This window comes from Podarcis pityusensis, assembly GCF_964106645.2.
Source record: "Podarcis pityusensis genome assembly, chromosome: 13".
In the NCBI taxonomy this organism is placed as follows: domain Eukaryota; kingdom Metazoa; phylum Chordata; class Lepidosauria; order Squamata; family Lacertidae; genus Podarcis; species Podarcis pityusensis.
Window position 1 is genome coordinate 6,630,983 of NC_138038.1, and position 11,293 is coordinate 6,642,275.

Below are 11,293 nucleotides of genomic sequence, written 5' to 3' on the forward strand. Positions count from 1 at the left end.
TCATCTCACATTTTCCTTAGCTTAGGGATGAGGAGGCTTCATTCCCTCAAGAGGAATCTTCTGGAAGCAGCTTGCCAAGGGCGTGGTCAGAGGAAAGAGTAGGCAGATCAGTTGATGACTTGTACCTTTATATTGTAGGCTACATTCCAGCCACATAAAGACCCATTCTCAGACTTTTCTAGTAAATGAGGCATCTTGGACTTTCAGCTTCCTAATGCATGTAAAATTTCCCAAGCAATTTTGACAATGAAAACAGATGAAGTCTTGATTCTGGCTGCTAGTGGAAGCCCAAAGTGCCCTTGATCAGCATCCAGAATTAAGACTTGATGCACTGTGGCATGGGTTAAATTTCCAAAGAGACCTTAAACTTTGAGACCTTAAAATTTGGAGATATAGATCCTGTTATAGAAACTGGGGTGTGGAAGTAGACTGTGTGCCGAGACCCTTGTAACCCCTGGATCTAGCAAGTGTTAAAATATAAGCCATGCTTTCTTCCTTATGGGGCGATCACCTGGGTGATGGTCCATTAAGGGGAACAAAGGAAAGGGGTTCTGTGGGAGATGGCATATGGGTGGGGAGGTGGGACCCCTCCTTTGTTAGAACAACAGAGCCATCACTGAGAGCAGAGAGTGAAGTCGTGTGACCTGGAAGGCAAAAGCAGCAATCTGGGAACTGAGAGAGACACAGCAATGCTTGATTTCTGTTTGAATCCAAGGCTACACCTATGGGTGAAGAAAGGCCCTCTTGGGGTATTGATGCTGTGAACCCCTCCATTGTAGACTCAGGTTAGGAGCACAGGTGGTGCTGTGGTCTAAACCACTGAGCCTCCTGGGCTTGTTGATCAAAAGGTCAGTGGTTCGAATCCCTGCGATGGGGTGAGCTCCCGTTGCTCAGTCCCAGCTCCTGCAAACCTAGCAGTTCGAAAGCATGCCAGTGCAAGTAGATAAATAGGTACCACTGTGGCGGGAAGGTAAGCAGCGTTTCTGTGCACCCTGGCTTCCATCAAAGTGTCCTATTGCGCCAGAAGCAGTTTAATCATGCTGGCCACATGACCCGGAAAGCTGTCTGCGGACAAACACCAGCTGAAGCGAGATGAGCACTGCACCCCATAGTCGCCTTTGACTGGACTTAACTGTCCAGGGGTCCTTTACCTTTTTCAACTTTTTAATCTCAGGTTGTATACATGTGTAAGCAAACCATATATCATAAAGACACCAGCAGGCTCCATTGTGCCTCATTTCAAGAGGAAACATGAATGCTGGGTAAGCGTCAGGAACCCCTGAAATCTCACACCACTCAGAGATTGGAGTGGTGTGCAACCATGCAATCAGTTCTAACTTGCCCCAAGGAGCATATATTAGGGTCATTTTTTATGCCTCACAAAAGATGAATGTGCTTCTGAGTTATAATCGTATGTAGTCTAAAAACAGGAGGACATCCTGCCCAGCCTCTCTGAATGGAACCTCTTGAGAAGGGGGGCAATGACATCTGCAGAATATCTTGCCAAGCAACTGGCTCCCTGACTAATTTCCATGGGTAGAAATGTGAATAAACCCTCCCCAGCGAAAAGTTATAAGCATTACGTGAATTATTTCTTCCTGTTCCCAACATTCCCTGAATATTTCATGTGATTAGGAGCCCAGAAATCCAACTCAAAAGTTTCATGCAGCGCAAAAAATTTGAGGCATTCCATTAATAAAGGGGCCTTTTATCAATACATGTTGCACATGAATGTTGCCTCATTAAGGAAAGGATGGGAAGCAAGTCACCACCCCCTCTGCATTTTTGCTGCAATTCTCTCCTGAATAATCCCAGTCACCCATATATATTTCTGCTTTCTGTCAGGCCAGGCAGTAAGAGAGTGTATTCCAAATGAGGTTTTTGCAGTAAATGGGAGATTAATTTGATGATCCAGATGATACAATGTGAGCCAAAGGTGAAAAGAAGTGCTCCATTAGCAGGCCTTGAGTCTCCAGCGGGGGTTGAGAAATTGCTGCTGATGAATTAATGAATGCAAATCACTGGATCTTACACCTTTTACATAATGATCCATACAAGGTGGTGTCCTCGCTCATAAAACAATGCATTGCAAAAGGAAAGAGTGTTTGGCACTCATGCGAGAAATGTAAGAAATAAGTAACAAAAACAGGATCAAAAGAGCACGCAAGAAAAACTCTAACAGAGTGCATAACAAAGACTAGATGACCTTCATCTAGATACGTTGGGCAAGACATACACTCTACACACACACACAAACAAACAAACACAAACACACATTTTCAAAACTAAGGTTTATCAATGTTTGCCTTCTTCATCATGAGGTCTGTGATAAGGATAAGTTACAGATTAAAAAGGCATACCATTTAATTAAAAAATATAAAGAATCTAATCCACTATATACTCCAACATTATTTATTTGTGTATGTTTATTATGTTTTGTAAATTCAACCACGTTTTATCAATTCAGGGAGTTGTGGCATTGATTTTTCATAGTATCCAGGTTAGAGAGAGTTTAGGAGGAGACTGAGATCACCTGAAGTTAAACACATTTTGGTTTCCAGTTTAATAGTTGCTGCAAAGAAAATGGGGGTCTAGGAAATCTGTTTGACTATATCTGCTTGGACCTTAAAACTAGAAATTGTTATTGCAAGGATAAGACTTAGAAATTGACTTCAAGTTCTTTGTTAATGAATTAACGTTGATGAATTAACGCTTGCATCACGCAGCAGGGCTAAACATAAATAAATCACAAAATCAACTAGTAATCTAAGAACAATAAGCCCAGATAGAAGCAACAAAAATAAGGCTTCTCCACGTAAAACTCCTCAGCTCAACAGGTCAGATCGTAGAATCTTAGAAATGTAGAGTTGGAAGGGCCCTTAAGGGTCATCTAGTCCAACCCCCTGCAATGCAGGAATCTCAACTAAAGCATCCGTGACAGATGGTATCCAACTTCTGCTGGAAGGAGAGTCCACAGATGCCTGATATATACAGTGGTACCTCAGGTTACAGACACTTCAGGTTACATACGCTTCAGGTTACAGACTCTGCTAACCCAGAAATAGTACCTCGGGTTAAGAACTTTGCTTCAGGAGCAGAACAGAAATCGTGCTCTGGCGGCATGGTAGCAGCAGGAGGCCCCCATTAGCTAAAGTGGTGCTTCAGGTGAAGGACGGTTTCAGGTTAAGAACGGACCTCCAGAATGAATTAAGTTCTTAACCCAGGTACCACTGTACACTGTGAGGTGAAAAAAGGATCAAGAAAGGGTGCCAAAAAGCCTTCCAAGGCAAAATACCCCATAAATTAGGCTGCAACCACAGCAAAGGCCACAGACAGAACATAGAGAAGGCCTTTCCCAGCTGTTCTCAGGGAGCAGACAGGCTAGTATGAGTGAAATCATAGATAGCTTGGACCCAACTCAATTAGGAGTTAAAAGTAACTACCAACCAGTGCCACTACTGCTAGTTTGGATCAATGTGCTCCCATAGGTGGCATTATGCAACTTTCTGGACCAATGGATGCTTCCCCACACAGAGGAAGAGATAGCTCACTCAGTAGAGCATGAGACTCTTAATCTCAGCGTCTTGAATTCAAGCCACTTGTTGGGTCTTCGATTTCTGCACTAGATGATCCTTGTGGTCATTTACAACTCTACAATTATGTTCTGTTGTCAAGTATTACAACCTGGATGCACCTGAAACATGTATCACCACCAGGGCCGTCATAAGCATATCTGGCGCCATGGTGCAAAGCTCCCTCTGGCGCCCCACCCCCATTTCCCAGAGGTTCTTTTAGGGAGGGCAGCACTGCCAGCGGGGCTGGAGGAGGCTGAACACAATGCCTCCCAGCTCAGCTGGCCACTTTGTGCCGCGGTGGCCATGGCAGACAGAGGTGGTGCCGTGGTGGCCACGCCATGGCGGAAGAGGGCGAGGGCAGCGAGCTGGTGCCAGGAGGCACCACGTCCAGCCTCCACCTCTTCCCTGGCACCCTCCAGAACTTGGTACCCCAGCGCCCCATGCCACTAGTCTCTATGGGTAAGATGCCCTTGATCACCACGGTCTGTTCAGACCTTATCAAGAATGAGTGCAGCACACTTCCGGTTTTACTGCTCCCCGTGACGGACGCTCTCCGTGGGTGCTCCGTGCAGGAGGGATTGTTGGAGGGATGGGGGGGGCAACGCGGAGGCTATGCGAAATATCCAGTGGCATCGGAAAGGGACCCTCGGCATTCTATGTCTTAACAGGCAAAAGGGCAGAGAGACCCAGACGCGAGGAAACGAACTTCCCTCCACAAGAAGCCTCGAATTCCGAGACAGTGAGCAGCAGTAAAGTCTCCAGCTAGCTTTACCCCTTAATTTCTACTAATCAGATTTAAAATCAAGGGGGAAATGTGAGACTAAAACCCCACCTACTAGACTCTGGAGAGTAAAACTCAGGGGGCACAAGGAAAGAGCAGACCCTAAGACTTTAAAGAAAGTACTGCTGCTGCAATCTTTGTCCCCCCCCCCTTTCTCAAACTGCAAAGGTTTGAAACAGCATAGTAGTTGATTATTGGACTGTATTATATATCATACCTATAAAAGGGGGCAGAGAAAGAAGAAAGGTGTAGTGGGTTTAGGGGTTGCTCGTGCGTAAGTTGCCGCCACTCCTGGCTAGGTTACCTGGTTGAACCCTTTCTGACTGGACAGCCTCTAGCTTCGTGATTGTCTCAGTCGGTGGAAGAATCCGTCAGTGGGCGTTTCTTGAACTTCTTCCAGCACAAAAGTTCTTTGACGCCTAGTCTCCGCCTAGACTCCCTGCGCAGAAGCCTTCTGTGCAGGGAGGGTGTGGGCAGCGGAGGACCCGTACTCTCTCCACTGGTCTCCGGCGAGGAGTCTTGGAGCCTCCTCTCCGATTCCCCCATTTGCCCCCCTTCTCCACTGGTGTTATGCTGATTTCCTTCCCCAGCGGACGGGCTGCCTCTCTCCCTACTGGGACCCTCTCCGGCATCCCTCTGGAGCCTTCCCTCTGCCTCTAGCTCCGATGGCAGTTCCCTGACAAAAGGAAAGGAACTGAATGGTGGAAATCCAATGCAGAGGACAAAGTTAATGATAAAGGAAAAAACAACATATACATGGAACTTTGAAAGAATACCAGAACTTTAGAACTGAGATTTTTAAAAGTGACTCGAATCTTTACCTGGGGCAGTCACAAAAAGGAAGTAACTAGCAGCAGTCACAAGTCAGTCCCATAAAACGAAGAGCAAGTCACAATATAAAAAATAAATAAAATGAAAAAGCCACACAAACAAAAATGCAAAAACTAGCAAAAACAAAAGCTCCAAATGTCACAAATGTCATGCGGGGTGCTCAGGACTCAACAGCCAACAGATTCAACAGGAAGCCTCTTTTTAGCAGTGGGGGGCTCAATTTACAAATAGAACACACTCAACAGGAAGCGGAACATGTTATGCTTCCAAGGCAAAGTTCACAAACCAAAACACCTACTTCTGGGTTTGCAGCGTTCTTATTCCAAGTTGTTCATAAACTAAGCTGTTCTTAAACCAAGGTACCACTGTATAGATCCTTTTAGTTTTCATTGTGTGGGGTACCTTTCAAACCAAATACATTTTAAAACTTTAATGCATGGCTTTGAGGACAGTACTAGAATATTTCTGACACTAAAGGAAAAGAGAGCTCAAAAATTATTATCACATTAGCAATGACACCAAGATGCCTTTAAATCATGATGTAGAATACAGTTATCCAACAGATCTGAAATTTATGCCTACGAGCATCAATAATGTATATTTATAACATGGATTAAATTAAATTACTATAATCCAATGTCATTGTTTCAGTGAATGGAAGCAGCTCAGAGGTATTTTATCTGAAAAGAGGAACAAGACAGCTTGCCCTTTAAGTTCATTACGGCTTGCATTATCTGTTGCACCCCTTGCAGAAGCCGTTGGATCTCAGACCCAGAGAACACATTTGATGTGGTAGTTGAGATAACTGAAGAATTTAGTAAAGTATCAGGTTAGAGGATTAACCATATAAAATCAGAATCATTAGCCTTTAGCAGAGATAAATTATCCATTGGAAAAATTGTAAATATATCTTGGAAAATCTCCCCAGTTAAATACTTGGGTATATGGATAATACTGGACTCACTAGCAAAAATTTCAAAATATGATCATGATAAATTATTAGCAGAAGCTAAAGAGCTAAAGCTAAAGAGAAACTAGGGACGTGGGTGGCGCTGTGGGTTAAACCACAGAGCCTAGGACTTGCCGATCAGAAGGTCGGCGGGAAGGTAAATGGCGTTTCCGTGCGCTGCTCTGGTTTGCCAGAAGTGGCTTAGTCATGCTGGCCACATGACCCGGAAGCTGTACGCCGGCTCCCTCGGCCAATAAAGCGAGATGAGCGCCGCAACCCCAGAGTCGGTCACGACTGGACCTAATGGTCAGGGGTCTCTTTACCTTTAAAGGGAAACTAAAGCAATGGTCACAGCTGCAGACATCATGGTTTAGAAAAACATCAGTCCTGAAAAGGGTGCTGCTGACTAAGATCATGTTCTTAAATTTACCTTTGAAGGTTCCTAGACCGTTGGCAATATATATATTTCTTTGTTTCTTTGGCAGTAGAAAAGGCTGAGAGCAGTTTTAAGAACCTTATTCAATAGTTTAAACCAAGGCAGACATATTTCCCTCAGTTAATAAATATTATGATGGTGCTATGCTAACCTATCTAAGAAATTGGTTTCATCCAGACAGATCCATAATTCTTGAGCAGGAGACTCTATCAACAAACTTAGAAAATAGTTTATGGGATTATACTAGATCTGATAGAGAGACTAAACTCTTGTCCTTCTGCTATATTTGATATCCGACATAAATATAAAGAAAAAAAATTGGCCCAGGACTATTACCACTCACAGCTCCATGTTATAATAAAGAGATGGAGAAAACTTTCAGGAAATTTATGGAAAATGTGTGGCTTTACTGAACTGAAAAACTATTTATGGATGGCACCTTTAAGACCTATTAAGTGATAAAAGTAGAGATACAACAGCACTGAACACAGCTTTCCAATATCTGCAGTTCTGAACTATTGTTAATAAACTGGCTAACAAATACAGACCTTTTCAAGTATCTACTAAATTTGGAAAGTTAATGTCAAATGAACATTCAGTAAAATTTCAATAAAATAATTGACTCAGGCTTATTTCACATATACAACCATCACATAATTCTAAGTTTAAATGGGGAAGTGATTTTGCCAAATAAACTCCTCTTTCGTAGGAATGTGCCAACCGCAAGATTGTTTGGTCACATAAATCAGAAATTGTCCCAAAGCAGAAACAAAGTCAGAGGGGTCTGCATCACCCCTGGCAGAATGGATTTTATGAATGTATTCTATGAGTCAGTTTTTCCCCAGAAATGGCAATGAACACGACTCGTAAGACCATAGATCCTTGCTTGAAAGATGACTAGAGAGTGGCAACCAACAGATAGAGAATTAATTGTTGAGAATTACGATGGTGCCATGGTAATAACATCACCCTCACCATCAAGATATACAACTGAATTACTTGGTTGGATAAAAACTCCTCCTTGACAGCAAAAGTATGAAAACAGGCCTTTAATATATCTACAAGTCCTACAATATCGGACCTCAAGTTCGTCCTTCATTTAGTACTGACAACAACTGTTTTGCACAAGGGTTGTGTTCCTCCTTCACCCCATTACATCCCACCTCCTTTTCCAGCAACTTCCAGGTTGTGGTAGTGCCCTTGTGCAGAAAAGCTGTCTTTGCCTGTGTATGGATGTGATGGGGGCTTTTTTTTGGAGTAGAATTAATCAGGACCACCTGCTTCCAATGAGCTGAGCGTTACTCCTGTATCATACATACTAATGACTGTGAAGTATGGCATCCCAGTCTAGGACCAGTATTCCCAAATCGCGTATGTGTTCATCTTCCACTGGAAAGCAGAACATAAACTCTGCACTAAATGCTGTTGTACTGGAAATAAATTCCGCAGAGGTTTTGCAGGTCAGAAGAATTAATTCCACATTCTATGTCAATTACTGAGGAAATTAGTTTTTAAGAGATTATAGGACTCTTCAGCAATCATCATACAGGATCCTCATGATTCCTCTCAGTTGCATTAATTTTAGCTGGCTTAATAATTTATTCAAGCACAACAGAGGAAGGCATCTCACTAAGCAATGAAAGCAATATTATTGATCGTGTCCTAATTCCTACACATCTGGCCCCGTAGCATTGCCTATATTGCTCTCCTTCAGCACTCATTTTAAGCTCCAAACAGTTCCAGTTTGCACAACACCTCTCCCCTTTTATAAGCAAGAAGAAGAAGAGGAATGGGAACCAGACAGCTCTGCTGTTGGGGTTTCGAATGGCAGTGTCCAGTTTACGTAATCTCCCATAAAAGGAATAGTGCCACCCCAAGTATACATGTTCGGTGAACCACCATGTTTTTCAGAGCTTGAAACAAAGCAGGGATCAAATCAACCACCGTTAAAAGTATATGAATTTAAGCCAAGGCTCATCGTACTTGTGATGGACAGAGGGTATGAGACAGAAAGAATAAGATGCTCCATTTTTGCCTTTCCCCTGGCCATGTTTTAATAAAACCTTTTCCACATGTGCTCCCAGACAAACCCATTTAAGCACCTAACTTTGGTCAGATGATTGACACCTGCTCCTCTGAAGAAGATAAAGGATAATAAGACACAGTGATATCCTGGAGCGGACCAAATGGGGGAGGAAACCACTTCAATGCCAGGGGGGTTCTGTGTGGATATAGGAAATCCAAGATCTGTATGTTGCAGGTGCTTTGTTTGGAGAGAGGCCTCAGATGCTAATTGCAGGGTCCTGGGGGACGCGGGTGGCAGTTCAAAAGCACGGCTGTGCAAGTAGATAAATAAGTACTGCTGTGGCGTTTCCGTGTGCTCTGGTTTCCATCATGGTGTTCTGTTGCACCAGAAGCGGTTTAGTCCTGTTGGCCACATGATCCGGAAAGATGTCTGTGGACAAACTCCAGCACCCTTGGCCTGAAAGTGAGATGAGCGCCGCAACCCCATAGTCACCCTTGACTGGACTTAAGTGTCCAGGGGTCCTTTACCTTTACTGGGTCAGTTTCATATGAGGAGAGGCGGACCTTGAGGCATTGTGGTCCTGAACTGTTTAAGGCTTTACAGAACTGTATTTAGAGGCAACCCCATGTATAAAGCATTGCAGTAATTTAACCTCGAGGTTGCCACAGCATAGACAACAGGAATTTTGCTATCCCTTTCCAGAGAGTGGCAAAGCTGGGCCACCAGCTGAAGCTGATGGAAGGCAGTCTGCACCACTGAGGCCACCTGAGCCTCAAGCAACAGCAAAGGATCCAGGAGTACCCTAAGCTACGTTCCTGCTCCTTCAGAGGGAGTGTAACCCATGAAGAGCAAGCAACCTCCTATCCATCCAGACTAGGGAGCCACCAGCTAACAGAACCTCAGTTTTATCTGGATTCAGCTTCACCTTGTTGTCATCGTGTTTTTTTAATTACTTTATGCAACTACTTTATTATGTCCCTATGCAGATTTGTATTTCAACAAAGGCCTATCTTTCCACATGGAGCCTCCATCCTTTTCTTTCGATTTACTAGGAGGAGTACCTCCAGTCTAGGAAACCCTTTTAAATTTATCCAACATCTCCACCATCTGCTCCAACATCTGCTCATCCAGATCTTCTGGGCCACTGCAAGAAGTAACCTGTACATTTTGGATTTCATATGTCGTTGTCCCAATCCTAGCCCCACCCCATGAAAAAAAGAGAGAAAAGGAGCTGGAGGGGGTCAGAAAACCTTTGACCAATGCAGTTTCTGAATCCTGGATTTTAAACAACTGCCTTTCTTTTAGCAGGAGTTCACTGATGCCTCTTAATAACTGCAACCTAGCCAGCATCAGATAGCAAGCATGTTGTTTCAGAAAAGATTATGTAAAATCCCTTGCAAAGCTCTGAAATAATTCAGTTTACACCTATGGCAGCAAATTAACATGCCGTCAGAGACGCTGTCATGGAGGTAGCTGTTGCTATCAAAACAAATTTGCATTAATTTATTTGAATGCTGACGATAAACCTTGACAATCCGGGTTGGTAGCTGTTTTGCTGCTAAATCAAATCAGTGGAACCGGAATACATCAACCACTTACTGCTGTACACAAAACTAAATCAAGGTGCCATTGATCAAGAAGCCTAAGGGTAGCCATGATCTTAAAAACCTTCAGCTACATTTCAACGTCAATAGATCTGTTCCCCTTAAGCTTACTGATAGTAGCTCATGAATGCCCACGAGAAAATATCATTAAGCTACAAAAAAAGGGAGGAATGTCAGGCATGATACATCCATTCCTGTAGGTGCAGTTCTGAGCCAATGAAGAGTCCTCAAACGACCCTTTCCCAATTGCCTTAGCTGTTCCTTGTCACTTTGGATTATTCAGCGGTGCCCAGTTATTTGTATGGAAAAACCAACCAGTGGTGGCAGTAACTCCCAACCATTCTAGGTTCTTATCAACCGGTCTTCCTAACACAAAGAAACAAATTAACAGAGAAGAAGAAAGGAAATTCACAACAGATCAGCCAGGATACAGTGGACTGGAAAAGAAAATCTCCAAGCCAGATGTGACGTGGAAGCAGCACTTGCACTCATTCCTAATTTTGTTCATGAGGGTTACCAACACAAACAAGTATTGATGAAACACAGTATGAAAAGAAGTCTTGAAGCCATATTGGGCACAATCATACCAAAATTTATTCTTCCACACACACAAGTGGCTGCATACACACTGGTTATCTAGAACTGTCATTGGAATTTTTGTGATAGTTGTCCCCACGATCTGCCAAGACTATAATAAAAACTAGGTTGTGGGACACTGAACGCCAGGAACTCACAGCAGCAGCAGAGAAAACATGTTCCCCTCTTAACTTTCAACTTTCTTGGGCACCTGAAATTAACCACAATTATCTTGAATTTTTGCTTAATCCTCAAGAAAGAAGGGCATTTTCGCCAGCCAGGTTTAATTCAAATCCTTCAAACCTCCTATGGGGAAGTTTCTTGGGAATGGTGGAAGGAGAAAGAATTTGCCCATGTGAAGACCATCAGTTGGAAACTCTTACACATATGGTTCTTAAATGCAAACTATATGTTGATCTCCGCTAGCAGTTCCTAGATCAACTCTGCATCCCCAAATGGAAACCAGAGTTAGAGGTCAGACATTTTCTATTACAGTGGTACCTTGGGTTACATAC

At 43.3% G+C, this 11,293-nt stretch overlaps 1 long non-coding RNA gene across 1 annotated transcript in view; it reads left to right on the forward strand.

Annotated features, from left to right (window-relative positions):
* Nucleotides 1-10,800, forward strand: part of LOC308460668 — a 33,661-nt gene extending 22,861 nt beyond the window's left edge. The window contains exon 3 of the long non-coding RNA XR_013978705.1: nt 9,301-10,800. This is a non-coding gene — a long non-coding RNA (uncharacterized lncRNA). The remainder of the gene's footprint in view (nt 1-9,300) is intronic.
* The last annotated feature ends 493 nt before the right edge of the window (nt 10,801-11,293 follow it).